Source organism: Helianthus annuus, chromosome 11 (genome assembly GCF_002127325.2).
Source record: "Helianthus annuus cultivar XRQ/B chromosome 11, HanXRQr2.0-SUNRISE, whole genome shotgun sequence".
In the NCBI taxonomy this organism is placed as follows: Eukaryota; Viridiplantae; Streptophyta; class Magnoliopsida; order Asterales; family Asteraceae; genus Helianthus; species Helianthus annuus.
This window is the reverse complement of record NC_035443.2, coordinates 181,731,332-181,748,409: the sequence shown is the minus strand read 5'-3', so window position 1 is coordinate 181,748,409 and position 17,078 is coordinate 181,731,332. Positions and strand designations below refer to the sequence as shown.

The following is a 17,078-nucleotide window of genomic DNA, read 5'->3' as shown; positions in this document are numbered from 1 at the left end:
TATATATATATGATATATATACATGAATATATTTATGCAAATGCGTCGTATGCAAGAATGGTAGAAATGATAAAGGGACATACGGGTCAGACGGCGATCGTCCCATTTGAACTCGGTAGTTAATGATTTGATTTGTTAAGTTTTATACTCATAGGTGAGCTTGAAGAATAGAGACGCAATGTCACTAATCGGAAAGGAATGATCATCGTAAGGCATGGATAACGAATCAATGGAATTTACTTCCGTCAGGTATGTATAAAAAGAGTTATGACATAAATAGGAGGTTATGACTCGACTAGTGATGGATGTGTTAAAATAGAATGTATATATATAAACCGTAATGCAAAAATGTAGAATGAATTTCAAAATGCTCGTAATGATCGCCGAGTGGTATAGAACTTGAATGCTCGTAACTGTGGAAATTCTGATAGAATATAAGAGACGACAAGTATCGTTAAGAAATACTAACCTTGATGCTCGGCTTGTTGGCCATGTTCATTTGAACAAGACATTGTAGAAAAAGATACACATGGCATAAATGACAACAGTAACTATGGGAATAATGTTTAGCCTTCGTGATTTAAGCACGGATAAGTAAGTTTAGGAAGGGTGATTATAGTTGTAATAATAAGTCCTTGAATGATTATAGTATGCGTATGGTAGTATATCGACCCCTCCTATGAGCTAAAAGGTAAACGAAAGTAATGATAGTAATGGAATGTCTAGGATGACTCATAGTTAACAAAAGGAAAGATAGCGTATGGTGTATGAGTAGAATAAAATAAATCGATTTATTCCGATTAGTCAATATATGAATGTAATATACTTAAATAGGATGTTAGAAACAAGCCATAGACTTAGTTTGTATGATTAATAACTGTATACACTTGGAATAAATTCGATGAATGAAGTGCTAGTGATAGTATGTGCTAGGAGCTAGCATTATAAAGTGAAGACGACACTAATAAGAGCTCTGGATCAGATTCTGACTTTAATGCGATTATGAAAGTAATTTACTTAATTTAAGAACGGAGGGACAATGTGTACAAAGACGTTTATGAATGAATGAGATTCTTTCCAAGATCTCGAATGCATCCCTGTGGTAGTAAGCATTGTGAATGAAAAGGTGAAAGAGTAGGAGTAGAATTGGTCCAGTTGGAATGAGAAAGGTTTCGGGGACGAAACCTTCTTTAAGGAGGGTAGACTTGTAACACCCCGAAACTCGAATTATTTAGTTGCTAGAATGTTACCACATCTAAAAGAAGGAAATGTAATAACTAGGATATTAAACCTAGTTAAATGCTTTGTTAAAAGAAATAAGGATATAAATTGGGTTAAGTATGAACAAGGGAGAAACATGAGGGGTTGAAAATGGACAAAGAGAAAGGCAAAATATAAAACAAAAAATAAATCACACAACCCATTCTGGGCGTATGTGTGTGTTCGAGCAGAGGAGAAGAAAAGAGGGGGAACCCCTCATGAACCCTAATCAACGAAATTGGATGCGAATTGGGCTGAATTCGAAGTTGCATGAGTCGAAATAGTGATTATCTAAGCAAGCTTTAACCAAGGTATGCCTTAAATCTCTGATTTGATGAACAACCATGAAGTGGGTTTCGATGAATTCGTGAGTTTGGTATAATTGGGATGAAAGCTTGCTAATATTATCTTGTTTAAGTTAAGTCTTTGTTGAATTTTGAGGTATCTTGATGATTTAGTATGAAACCCACTTGTATGTTAAAAGATGGTTATAAAGTTGTGAAATTCTAATTGCAAATTAGATAAATGTTGATGATATTATGATTAATAGGTGATTTAGAACAATATGCATATGGCTAGGGTGGTAAATTATGAAGTTGGGATTGCTTATGTGAATCAATGGGTGAACTAGGAAGAATGTGCTACAATTAGTTGTACAATGTGCACCAAATGGTGTACGCACGCCAAGTGTTTGATGAAGTGTCTAAGTGACGTTTGGGATATGAGAATTATATGAAACGACTTGAGATTATGAATGAATTGTGGAAAGACGAGGTAGTAGCAAACTAACTTGAATTGTGTGCCTTAGGTAGAATTCGTATGAGTATTCGGAAGACTGTATATTTCGATAAAGGTTATGTATTAGGAACTTGTATCTAGTGCTTGAATGGTGTAATGCTCGCCTTGTATTGATGCGCTTGAATCATGGTAATTAAGAGTGAGTGTGTATGATATGTGAAACGAATAGTAAATTGGTAAGTAATAATGTTGGAAGTTATGTCATATTAATACCATGGATTATATTGTCAAATGTAGAATCATAAAACAATTACATGTGAGAGTATATGTAAGCAAATGTGTATGCGAGTATGATTATGTGATCATGTGATTGTAAGTACATTTGCATCATAAGTACGAAATGTATATAGTGTCGTATGGTATGTGATAAATTAATATGCGTTTTATGCGTTAACATGATGGATTACATGAGTTTGAAAATATTTGATTTTGGATGTATGCTTTATGTTTACTAGACTTGACCATGAAAGTCAAATGTAAGCTATGCTTTTGATATGACCAATTATATGCAAAATCGCGTACACTAACAAGGAGTTGATTGCGGTGACACGAAAGCGTTAGGGATCACATGGAAATGGACTCAAGCAAGAAAGACTAACGGGTCAAGAGGGGACAAGGAAGCCAATGAGAAAACGGACGCTCAAGGTAAGTGATTCCGTAATCACTTCTTAGTTTGTTTAAGTAGTGTAGCGTTTTAATTAATTAAACATGATGTTTAATGTCAAATATGGATTTAGTTGAATGAAATTGGTGAATTTTTCTAAGTAGGCCAAACGGGTCAAAATGAGGTCTTATGATTATATCGAAAAGTTGTAAAAGAAATGGCTACGGTAGTATAAACGGTTAATGGGTAGAATTGCACATAAGTACGCAATCCGGGAATCGGAGATGTGGTTTAATAGTCAAAAGACTCAGATGTGAGTTGGTTTAATAGATATACATTTGCGCAAGTGGAGGTTTTAGTAATAAGTTTGATACGTAGATTTAACTGGAATGAATGAATTTAATGAATACCGGGTATCAGTTGCGTAAACCCCAAGTACGAAACTCTAGATAATATAAGAGGATTATGGATATAATGTTCATGTATGTTTTGGGTTAAAACAAAGGAGTGGTTTGATGAAAACATAAACGGGTCAAATAATTAGAAAATGATTATTAAGTCGATAGCGTGTAAGTTAAGAATTTCCTTAATCCGGATATGAGATTTTAAGTTCATATGATAGAATGTGAATTTACAAGCATATAGGAAGAAACGTGAGGTTAAACGGACAATCGGGTTAAAAGTTATGCGAGTTTTAGTGGGCGTTTTGTATCTGCACCCGGAGTATGGAACGCCGGGCAGAAACCCAAACGCCCATGCTTCACTGTCAAACGCTGGTTCCATGTTAAAGTGAACGTCGGGGTGTTCCAAACAAGCCTAGATCACTTTCCTTGAGTTCCTTTGATGTATGTAAAGCTCCATGTGATAGGTTTATGATCCGGAATCATCACGCAATCTTCTACCACTACCCTACATGTAAAAAAATGCATCAAAGTAACATGTCTTGATACAAATTCGATGCTAAAACATGTAAATATTAACCACTTAGGCGTACCAAAAGCATACGCATCAGGTATGTACGTATGTATGTATGTATATATATGATTGTATGTAGATATGCAGGTGCATATGATCAGACGTATGAATATATGAATGCACGAAGTAGGATTTATCGCCTATGAAAAGAATGGGACAGGTATGCATGTATACATGGTTTCAATACGTTTGAGTATGGACGTTACTAATGATGTGCTTGAGATTGGAATGTAATGCAGGAATGAGAACGTCAGACTCTTGTAGAATTGAAGCCGAACCTTGAAGCTGAACTCGGAACAAAGGAATCCGAGAGGATAGTCGAATGAATCAAAGTTTATGTTGTCGAATGTTATATGATTTTTAATTTGTATCAGATTATTGTTGTATGACGTTGTCAATGACTAATGGTTAAGTTGTATGTGGTGTCCACAGGTACTACACGGATTTTCTTCTACCACTATCGAAGATAAGCGGGCATAGATCGAGTCGAATAACAAGGGTTGTACGGAAAGAACGGTTACGTAGTCTTAATTTTGTAACGCATTAATTTGTAAAAAGGGAAGTGAATTTTGTAAGCTTCTTCTTGAATGTGTGTATTGTTATAAGATCGTAAAGAAAATTTTAAAGCTAATTTTTCCGCTGCGTTATCTTTAAGTTCTTACACGACGATCTTACAGGGAATTGTTCTTATTACGAACGGGTCATGCCCGAATTTTTCTTAAATAATAGTATGGTAATATTACTTTTCGGACTAAGAAATATGGGCGTAACAAGTTGGTATCAGAGCTCTGGTTTGAGAGAATCAAGTAACAGGAGGTAAATACTTGAACTCAAACCGGTGTGCTCCCGTGACCAAGAACCCGTACAATCCAAGACTCGATCGAGGCCTAAAGACAAAAGCGAATGTAAGTATATATTAGATTATGTAATTGAGGGAAGCTAATAGTATGTTTTGTGAAGGGTAAGCGCAATTGTTAGAAGAGATGATCCGTGAATGCGGTCTAGGACCGGCATCGAGGCAAGTAATGAGACGAACTGACCCCAGGTACGTAAACCTAATGTATGGGCGTATGAAATGGTATAGTTAAGCAAGTGAAAGAAAAATTTTGAACAAATTATAATAACGACATGGTAAATAAGTTTTGAAAATGTTACACGAGCCGAAACTTAATTCTTCGGGCATGATGTGGCGATTACGCGAAGACACGAAAGTAGTACGTGGGTTGTGTACCTGGCCAGTACACAAGAAACGTATCACGTTCGTGAGACCGCGATAATTGCTACATGTATGTCCGTTAGAGTTGGGTAGCAGGTGGGCGTACGGGTAAAATGAGTAGTAAGACTCTCGGGAGACTGAGAGTACTAATTTTGTAACGCATTAATTTGTAAAAAGGGAAGTGAATTTTGTAAGCTTCTTCTTGAATGTGTGTATTGTTATAAGATCGTAAAGAAAATTTTAAAGCTAATTTTTCCGCTGCGTTATCTTTAAGTTCTTACACGACGATCTTACAGGGAATTGTTCTTATTACGAACGGGTCATGCCCGAATTTTTCTTAAATAATAGTATGGTAATATTACTTTTCGGACTAAGAAATATGGGCGTAACAGCCATCTTCAGTGTGTATCATAACATTTGTAGGGCCTTTATCTACACCCCATAGTTTGAACGCAACGTCATCTGGAATGGACTAATAAAACAAACAAATGCAAAATGAATTATAATTACAGTGAAAATATATAAACAATGCAATAATAATAAACTGTATTTAATAATAAGAAAAACAAAAGACCAAAAATAACTTATGTAATAATTTATCATTTACCAGAATAACTTCCTCTGCTACATTCATTAGCCTACAGAACCAGGGTCCTCTGAAACTGACTTAAAAATTTCGATGTTAATAAAGTGTAACATGTTAAGGTTAGTGTGAGAAAAAAACAAAAGCATGAAAAAAAAAACACAGATTCTACATATGAAATGTTACATAAACTAACAAAATGAACAAAAAATACCTTGATGAACTTTTAGCCATATGAAATACCTACAAAAATAGGTTACATAAACAAACCACATTAGATGAATTATTAAAAAAATATAAATAACAACATAAAAAACAATGTGAACGACATGTTATAATAACAATCCATATATAACAAACCTCATCAAAAGTATCTTTTATTCCAAAATCTAGAACAAATGGAGGCAACCGATGATGTAACCATTATGATACAACATAATAAAAAATCGTGTAACCAAATGATTTACACTGACAATTAACAAAATTTAAAACTCCTTAAAATATATAATCCTATTATCCTATAATCAAATATAGATAAAGTGACCTCAAAAGTTGATAGATTACATAAACATGTGAAATAAAAACAAAATCATAAGAATTTCCAAGACAATCAGAATCAGGGTTTATATAACATAAACTTAACCAATAAATCAGACTAAAAAATCATATAAACAGAATCATATCAAAAAAAAAATTCATAAAATCTATATTGAATAACAATCGAATTCAGGGTTTCCTATAAACATCATATTCTGCATCAAAATCGGTTTTAGGGTTTTGCATAAACATCATATTCTATAACAAAACCATAATCTTAAAACCCCTAAATCAACATATTTTAAAATGCCAATGGGATTTATATAACAACCCTCGGTAAAACCGACACCCTCATAATATTTCTGACACCCTAATATATCTTAAAATATCCCAACATGTCTTTATATGCACCCCATATGTGAAAACCGAGCCCAAAATACAATATAACATATAAAATAAATTAAAAACAATAATCATTAAGTTGAGGCGGGCCGCATTGACCTCACCTCAACTTAACGCGGGCCGCATTAGAATGCAACCAGAATCCGCTGAAAACGTTAGTTGATGCGGGCCGCGTACAAGATCGCTTAAGTCCATGCGGGCCGCGAGTGTCCTGAATGGTGGCGCAGCCCTGGGCCGCCACGTGGCCCAACACACGGCGGAGCTATACGATGACCGGGCCAAGCTATAAGTTGACCGCACATTGACGCGGGCCGCGTAAGGGTTAGCCTTACTTAACGCGGGTCGCGTGAAGACGCGATATCAGCCCTATAAATAGAAGGCAACGGGCCTTCAGTCTGTTCGCTCATTTCTTTCTTTCTTTCTTAATTTTCTGTAGTGGCGTTACTATACCCGGGTATTATACCCCCTAAAATAGCGAGGTTCTGCTACGATGTAAGTATTATAACCCCTGGAGACGTATTAGATACGCTGCCCGATTGATCTAGGGTTCCGTAACGGCTGTCGTGGTTCTGCCCGACGTAGTCGTTGGAATGCCGTCTCGGGGAGAGTATTACTAATGTTAAAATGGGTTATTATACTAACACACGTGCATTTGTGTAATTTATAGATTATCTCCAGGAAATCCTTACGAAAAACCTAAAACAGTAATGTGAGTTGATTCACTTTTTGTAAACCTTTTTGTTACTGTTTTTACAAAACCTCACTTAATTAAATATATACAAAGCAGTTATTGAGTATTTGTAAAGAATACAATTATAGTGGGTACGTTGGGGTTTTGTATACAAAATTGGTTACTGGCGTGGTAACATCCCATAAGTTGAGTATGACCGTACCACTGATGTTAATTGTGATGTCTTGGATACAAATGTAATTGCGGATGTGCCCTCAATACTGCAAATTGGTTTTTACTTAAACTTGATTAAACTGGGATTCACTTACCAGTATTTCCCACTGACAAAATGTTTTTAAAACGCGTTTTAGGTAACAATATGTGAAAGCCAAATAGAAGCCAGCTGGACAGCACTGAAGGCTTGGAAAAGTGGCAATAAAGTTACCTAAAAATAAAAGAGATGTTTTTAATAAATAAATAGGATTCATTCCTATGAAACGTGTGTATTGAAAACTTGGGTTTTACCCATATGTTTAATATTATTAAACGAGGTGGTTTACTCTGATTTAACATTTCCTAACTACGGTCCTGATGAAAATTTCCGCTACCAAATTGATTAATAACGTGATACCACCGAAACTGGCTCGCGGCCGCCCGTTCCCGGGGAATAGGGATCGGGGGCTGTGACAGAAGGTGGTATCAGAGCTATGCCACTGATTCAGCCACAAAAGTGTTCTGCTGACATCAAAATTCAAAGTGTTAGGAAATAAATTATGGAAATACGTGTATAATTGTATTTCTTGCTATGTGTTATCTGACTATTTGTTAGTTTACAGTATAAGCGACCAAGGACCTTCTGACACCTATCGTCAACTGTCTGGTTCGCTTAGGAGCGAAGGCACCTCCTCTTCTCAGCCTGCCCTCTCAGGGTATTCTGCTGACACAGAAGAAGGAATCTTTGTGTTTAAGGCTCAGTCTGAAGAGCCATTTCCTCAGAAAAAGAGGGGATGGTTCAGTAGGGGAGCGCACGAGCGTAGGAAAAGAATGAAAAAGTTGCAGGAGCAGCGAGTGTTAGCCGCAGCAAAAAGAGAGACTGATGCTTATAATCAGGATATGCTCAATAGGGGTATCGCTAATATCCATATTTTAGCAACCACTGCTGCTGACCCAAACCTGGAACAAATGCTAGCACCCCAAAATCCTGACCAACCCATGGAAGTAGAAAACCAGATAGAAATGCCTGATTACAACCCGGAGGAGATACCTAGGGTACCTGCACCAGATCCCCTAGACCCAAACAACTACGACCCCTGGTGGGACGATGTTAGGGACTACGTGCAACAAAACCCAATACAGGAAAATATGCCAATGCCCAACTTAGGAGCTTACCCAGGATTAGATCCTCAAGATCCCTACAACATTAGTGATGCATATGTTAGGGAAATTTTAGAGAATCCATACCCGTACCAGGCCCCTATTCCTCCGTATCAGGAACCCGTACCACAAATTCCAAACCCAGTCCTAGAACCTGCACCCCCAATGAGTGCAGAAAATGTCCAAGAACTTAGGACTTTTGGGGAGAAATTTTAGAAAGCAGTGATAGAATGCGACAGGTGGGAGAACGCCTCGTATGGAAATACGATGAGCGTAATATGGATTTTTGAATGAATCCATATCAGTGAAGATGATGGCAGGAACAGTAGTAATAGTAATAATAATAATAAAATAATATATGTGTATATGTGTTAGAAAAAAAAACAATACGGATGCCTACTATTAGTATTGTAGCTTTACATTTCAATCGGTATTGTAATTTAAATTTTAGTACTAGTGTGTAATGATGCATACTATATAAAAAGAGTAAAAGTCGCAATGCTCGACGCTTTTGGTTAAAAGTGCGTGTCATGTGATTGGCTATATTCAAATATTATTTGTGATATTAATATTTGGTAATTGTGTAAAATTCAGATGGCCGACAAGGAAAATCAGGATAATCTGAATAACGATAACCAGAGTAACAATAACGTGGTTAATGAGAATCCAAACAACAATGGAAATCAAATGGATAATAGTGCCGTTCAACACGTAGTGGCACAAGGAATTATAGATGCAATGCCATTTATTATTCAAACAGTTCAAGAAGCGAATAATAAAAGTAAGCACAGCAGTAAACGACCAAGTGAACCGGAACACAGCGTAAACAATGGACCCATACTTCAAGCGCCCATTCCCAAAAGAAGAAGAACCATGCCATATGGTTGTTCTTACAAAGAATTCTGGTCCTGTAAACCAATAGAATTCTCGGGCAATGAAGGACCCATTGCAGCCCTACGTTGGATAGAGAAAACTGAGGCCGTTCTGAAAATAAGCAAGTGTGCTGAAGAAGATAAGATAATGTTTGCTTCAAATCTGTTTAAAAACGCAGCCTTGGAATGGTGGAACACTATCCTCCAATCAAGAGGAAGTGATAGAATTTATAGCATGGAATGGGAGGAATTCAAAAATATGGTAGAAAGGAAATTTTGCCCTCCTAATGAAAAAGAACAAATAGCAAATAAATTTCTGAATCTTAGAATGGTCGGGGTGGACAGTAAGGGTTACACTACCACATTCTTTGAATATGCTAGGATAGTACCTACCCTTGCATCACCAGAACCAGTGTTAATCTCCCGTTACATCTGGGGATTAATTGGAGAGATTAGACATGTAGTCAAGGCAGCTAGACCCCAAACCATAGAGGAAGCCGTAGAACTAGCCAATACCTTGACTGATGAACTAGTGAGAACTAGAGAAGAAGATCAGAGGAGAAACCTAACCCAAAAGCTTACTCAAGAATTCCGTTCTGGGAATTCCAATCGTAGGAATGTAGGTTCTACCTCTGCACCATACTGCAAAGCCTGCAGAAAGAAGCATTCCGGAAGATGCTCTACTTACTGCAATTTCTGCAAAGCACCAGGACACAAGGAAGAGAATTGCAAGAAGAAATCCAGTAATGGATTCTGCTTCAATTGTGGAGAAAAAGGTCACATCAGGCCAAATTGTCCAAAATTGGCTCCAGCTGCAAATAACAAGAATCCTAAAAATGCTAGAGCTTTTGTTCTAACTGCAGATGAAGCCAAGATGATTCCAGACGTCATTGCTGGTACGTTTTTAGTTAATGATATTTTTGCTAAAGTATTATTTGACTCTGGTGCCAACCAAAGTTTTATTAATACTTCATTTTGCAAACTCCTAAATCAATCATTAACTAAACTACCACAAGAATGTCTAGTAGAAACAGCAAATGGAGAAACCGTTAAGATTTCTGAAATTTTGCAAGGAGCAAGAATAGAAATTTTTAATCAAAAATTTATTGCAAACCTTTACCCAATGAATCTAGTAGGATTTAATATCGTGTTAGGAATGGATTGGTTAATAGCCAATAAAGCAAATATCTTATGTGATCAAAAGTCAATACAGATAAAATCACCAAAAGGTGAAAGATCACAATTAAAGGAGATAAACCATCTAGATCCACTAAATTCATCTTTGTGATGAAAACTGCAAGTTATATAAGGAAAGGATCTATAGTGTATTTGATTTCTATAATCACTAACACGAAAGGAAAAGAATTAAAAGACATTCCAGTAGGGTCCCAGTTTTCAGATGTCTTTCCAGAAGAATTGCCAGGACTACCACCTGACAGGGAAGTTGAATTCAGAATTCACCTGCTACCAGGAACAGCACCAATTGCCAAAGCACCTTATCGTTTGGCACCCGCTGAAATGCAAGAACTGAAGAAACAATTAGACGAATTGTTGGATAAGGGATTTATACAACCAAGCTCATCACCATTGGGAGCACCGATTTTATTCGTTAAAAAGAAGGACGGATCAATGCGTATGTGCATTGACTACCGTGAATTAAACAAAGTCACGATTAAGAATCGGTATCAATTACCAAGAATCGATGATTTGTTCGATCAACTTCAGGGAGCTCGACTTTTCTCTAAAATCGATTTAAGATCAGGATATCATCAATTAAACGTACAGGAAGAGGACATTCCTAAAACCGCATTCAGAACAAAGTATGGTCATTATGAATTTACCGTCATGCCATTTGGTTTAACCAATGCCCCAGCTGCATTTATGGACATGATGAACCGAATATGTAAACCATATTTGGATAAATTCATAATTGTCTTCATAGATGATATTCTAATTTACTCTAAGAGTAAAGAGGAGCATGCAAAGCATTTGCAATTACTTTTAAGTTTATTGAGAAAAGAAAAGATTTATGCTAAGTTTTCAAAGTGTGAATTTTGGTTAGAACAGGTGCAATTCCTCGGACATTTAGTTAACCATGAAGGAATTCATGTAGATCCAACAAAGATCGAGGCAATTACCAAATGGAAAACCCCAGAGTCACCAACTGAGGTTAGAAGTTTCTTAGGATTGGCCGGTTATTATAGAAGATTTATCCGAGATTTTTCTAGAATAGCTATCCCTTTAACAAAGTTATCCTATAAATCTGTTAAATTTGAATGGGGACCAAAACAAGAAGAAGCCTTTAGAATCCTTAAGCAAAGATTAACCCATACACCTATAATAGCGTTACCAGAAGGAACTGAAGACTTTGTAGTCTTTTGTGACGCTTCAAAGTTAGGATATGGATGTGTATTAATGCAACGTCAAAAGGTTATAGCTTACGCCTCTAGACAGCTTAAGAATCATGAAGAAAATTATTCAACCCATGATTTGGAACTAGGAGCTATAATTTTTGCCCTTAAGATTTGGAGACATTATCTTTATGGTAGTAAGTTTACTGTTTTTACAGATCATAAAAGTTTAAGATATGTTTTCGGGCAAAAAGAGTTAAATATGAGACAAAGACGCTGGATGGAGTTACTTAGTGATTATGATTGTGATATCCAGTATCATACAGGAAAAGCCAATCTGGTAGCTGATGCTTTAAGTCGAAAGTATCACGAAAAGCCAAAAAGGGTACGTTCTCTTAAATTAAATCTCCAAGTAGATTTAAACGATCAAATTAGAAAAGCACAAGAATCTGTAATCAAGGAGGATACTGAAAGATTAAAAGGAATGATTAAGGAATTAGAACAAGGAACAGATGGAATTTGGAGGTTCCATAAAAAGAGAATGTGGATACTGTTAGGGCTAGATTTTTATCATAGGTGATCCTTACATATGATCCTAACCAGTGATCCTTGTTTCTTTGGCAGACAGTGATCCTCAGCGGAACTTCAGGATCAGGATCACGGGACATTACGGTGATCCTTATACTAACGGTCACCTTCGCTTACTACAATATTGTTTTGCAGGAACATCTAGCAGGATATGCTCTAAAGACCATGATCCAGGGACGCGTCTTCACAAATATGGCAAGAGCTAAATCAGAGATAGACGTTGCACAGGATATGGAAACATGGCTTGATTCATGGGCAGCAATTTAGGCTAGATTGTCTTTATTTCTAAAGGGGTAATGAGCTGATATTTAGTTATTTTACCTAAAATAAGTCACACACACATGTATAAATACCCATCTTCCTCATTCGGAAGAAGACAGACGAACATACAAGGCAACTCTCACACACTTAGACACCAAAAGCAATAGTGATCCTTGTACTCAGCTCATTATCATCCAAAGTTGTAATCATATTTTTGTTATATTGAAATTGGTGATCGGTAGTTGCCATCACCCGAGGTTTTTTATGCCGGAGATCATCCATTGATCAAGGGCTTTTTCCTCGTATAAATCATTGTGTCTTTGCATCTTCATCACAGAAGTGATCCTTTACTTTCATAGTTAACCAAGCATCATACCCCGTTTTCATAAAGTTTGGTTACATTATCCTTGTGTGATTTTTGACCAAAACAGTTTGGCGCCCACCGTGGGGCAATTGGTGCTTCATTCATAAGAAAATCTTTTGTTCGAAACCATTTCAAAGAGTTACATGGCTTCATCATTGAAGAATACATCCACGGCGATGTCTGCGGTCACCTCATCACAGATCACCTTGCCTCCTCCACCGGCAGGATCTCAGAAAAATACTGAGAAGAGACCAACTCCCACTCTCTCTAAACCTCTATCTTCTTCTGCTATGAATTCTTCTATTCCCAGTACTAGTGATGTATTTGCTTTAATTTTGCAGATGAAGGATCGTATGCAGCGGCAAGATGAAACTAACGAAAGGATCCTCAGGGAAATTGGAGATCTCAAAAGACAAAAGAAAGCGGCAGAGGATCATTCTCCACTGATGCCCAAATCCTTGAGCTTCGATACTCCAATAATCACTTCCCAGCCATCAGGGATCCCGGACGTGCAAATCATAGGGGAGTCAAGAGGATCACGTCTCAACTCGGCAGCAATGACTCAGACATCAGATCCACATTTTCAGCCAATAGGATCCTATCCTCAATACATGGGATCCTTCATGAATCCGGGAGCCTATCCGGGGGCACAGCAGTTTCAAGGATCCTACTTTATTCCAGGATCATTCCAGGGCCAAGGATCCTCCTTTGTTCCAGGATCATCCCAGGTTCAAGGATCCTCCTTCGTTCCAGGATCATCCCAGATACCAGTATCCCTACAGATGCCAGGATCCCTAAAAAGTTTGCAAACAGGAAGTCTAGATGTCCATCAAGGGGACTTCATTCCAATGCAGACCATTGCTTCCACTGGTCCCTCCGCTGTCCCAGAATCCCAGCAATACGGATTCTCTAACTTGAACCCAATGGGAGGTAACACTTTAAATAATTATCCTACTACTAACCTTGGATTCATGCAGGATACAGGTACCAATCATGCTATGGCCAGGGAATTACAGAAACTAAAAGACATGATCTCAAGTGTCCCAGGGGTAGTCAAGCCTATCCCAGAGATTGCAGATGGAAGCCACAAGGTATCTCGCTTTGCACCACCAATTTGTGATGCAGAGGTACCCAAAAGGTTCCATATCCCTACCATGAAGCTGTATGATGGCACAACGGATCCAGAGGAGCATATAGCACAATACAGGGAAAGGATGGAAATCAATCCTATTCCAGAAAAGTTGAAGGAAGCATGCCTGTGTAAAGGATTTGGATCCACTCTAACTGGATCAGCTCTTAAGTGGCTGCTAAGTCTTCCCCCCTACTCTATTACTTCATTTGCCAAATTAGTTAATCTATTCAATAACCAATTCTCTTGTAGTAGAAAATTTGAAAAATTAACTAGTGATTTGTACAGGATAACTCAAAATCATAATGAATCATTAAGGGATTATATAACTAAATTTAGTAAAGAATCCTTGGACATTCCCAACTTGGATATGGCTACGGCTGTTGAAGCCTTCAAAATGGGACTGCTTAAGGATTCATTATTCTATGATGATCTTGTTATGACACCATGCAGGAATTTAGATGAAGTAAGAACTCGAGCACTCAGGTTTATCCGGCTAGAGGATGACAAGAGGATCCAGGAAAGACAAGTAGGATCCTCAAAACAAGATAAGCAAGGATCCTCCTTCAAAAGCAACAAGTTCAAATCCTACCATAGAAACGAGAACAAGAATGTGCATGCTGTTGACCAAGAAGAGGATGATGAAGAATATCCTCCAATCTCAGAATATTGTTTTTCCGTTGATAATCATGAACTGATCCTTGCAATGCAGAATCTAGGGGAAAAAGCTAGGTGGCCCAGGAAGAATGATAAACCATCCGGGACTAAAGACAAGTCCAAATGGTGTGCATACCATGAGGATTTCGGGCATCTAACTGAAGATTGCATAGCCTTAAGAAAAGAAATTGGATACCTGCTAAGCAAGGGGCATCTAAAAGAATTATTGGGGAGAAAAAAGCAAAAGACCCAGGATCCTGAAAGGATCCCTGAAAAGGCTCCAGCACCTCCGGCAAACGCACAAGTGATTAACTTTATATCCGGAGGATCAGACATTTGTGGCACATCCTTTTCAGCGGCCAAAAGACATGCAAAAGAATCGAAAATGGATAATGGAGAAAGGCCTATTAGAACCTCAAGTGTCTCAGAAGGAAGGATGATAACATTTGATGAGGATGATCGCACTAACATTCAGGATCCTCACCATGATAGTTTAGTTATCACTCTCTTTATCTCTAACCATTTTGTCCGCAGGATCCTCATTGACGGAGGGAGCTCAGTAAACATTATCCAGCTTGATGTCTTGAAGAAGATGGGAATCCCAGAATCAGACATCACACCAAGATCCTCCGTGCTTGTAGGATTCAGTGGAGAAACGAAGAAAACTCTGGGGGACATCAAACTCCCAATCTACGTGGAAGGATTACATAATTACCAAAAATTTTGTGTTATTGACTGTTTATCTTGTTGCAACGTTATCCTTGGCAGGCCTTGGATACATGATATGAAAGCAGTCCCATCTACCTACCATCAATGTGTGAAGCTCCCTAGCCCATGGGGAATAATCAAGATCAATAGTGACCAGCAGGAGGCTAAAGATTGTTATACCTCATCTATGAAGCCAACCTCGAAGCCAAGGGAGCAATAGCAATTACAGTATCCTCCAAGGAATGTCTTGGAGGCAAGGGAACAAGATGTAGATGAAATCCTCTTGGATCCTAGTGATCCTGAATCAAAAATCTATATCGGATCAGGGATCCTTGGCCAAATGAAAGAAGACTTAATATCCTTCCTCAAAAGAAGAAAATCCACCTTTGCCTGGAAACATGAAGACATGACAGGTATATCTAAGGATATTATTACTCACAAACTTGGCATTGACAGGTCTATCAAACCAATCCATCAAAAAAGGAGGAAGTTTGCACCAGAAAGGAATGCCATTATCCAAGAAGAAGTAGAAAGACTACTTCGAGCAGGTATGATTAGAGAGGTAAAGTATCCTAAATGGTTAGCCAATGTGGTTGTTGTCCAAAAGAAAAACGGAAAGTGGAGGGTATGTGTCGATTTCACTGATTTGAATAAGGCATGTCCCAAGGATCCTTTCCCATTACCCCACATTGACTCTATGGTGGATGCAACAGCGGGGCATGAACTGTTAACTTTTATGGATGCATCATCTGGATTCCAACAAATCCAGATGGAACCATCTGACCAAGAGGATACAGCCTTTATGACCCAACCGGTTTATATTGTTATATTGCCATGCCTTTTGGACTAAGAAATGCAGGTGCAACATATCAAAGGCTGGTAAATATGATGTTCAAAGATCAAATTGGAAAAACTATGGAGGTGTACATAGATGATATGGTGGTCAAGTCGAAGAAAGCTGAGGATCACCTAAGGGACTTGGAAGAAGCATTCGATATCCTTGATAGTTACAACATGAAACTTAATCCTTCAAAATGCCATTTCGGGGTTAAGGCAGGAAAGTTCTTAGGATACATGGTAACCCAGAGGGGCATTGAAGCAAGCCCGGAACAAATCAAAGCATTAATAAATATCAAATCTCCCGCCAATGCCAAGGATGTCCAAAGACTGACAGGCAGGATAGCAGCTTTGAACAGGTTCATATCGAAATCCTCAGAGAAATGTAAAGAATTCTACGATATCCTAAGGAAGAATAAGAAGTTTGAATGGACTGAGAAACATGAGAACGCTCTACAAGCCCTCAAAGAGTATATGTCCTCAGCACCAGCATTAGCAAAACCGGAAAAAGGAGATGTGTTATCCTTATATCTGGCGGTATCCTCAACCGCTGTAAGTGCTGTCCTTGTTAAGGATCACGAAGGTACACAATATCCTATCTACTATGTAAGTAAAAGTCTACTTGATGCCGAATCCAGGTACTCACACCTCGAAAAACTTATCCTTGCATTAATCATGGCATCCACTAAGTTAAGGCATTATTTTGAAACCCATACTATTGTGGTTAAAACTAATTTTCCAATTAAGAATGTCCTCAGGAAACCGGAGATGTCAGGGAGAATGGCTAAATGGGCAGTGAAGCTTAGTGCCCATGATATAAGATATGAACCAAGAACAGCCATTAAATCTCAAGCACTAGCTGACTTTGTGGCTGATTTCAGTAGTGATCTAC

General features: G+C 37.9%; 1 long non-coding RNA gene across 1 annotated transcript; it reads left to right on the top strand.

The window, feature by feature from the left end:
* The first annotated feature begins 1,394 nt into the window (after positions 1 to 1,394).
* On the top strand, positions 1,395 to 4,268 carry LOC110891361. The gene is made up of 2 exons (XR_004873290.1): positions 1,395 to 1,571; positions 2,614 to 4,268. It is a non-coding gene; the product is annotated as an uncharacterized LOC110891361 (long non-coding RNA).
* The last annotated feature ends 12,810 nt before the right edge of the window (positions 4,269 to 17,078 follow it).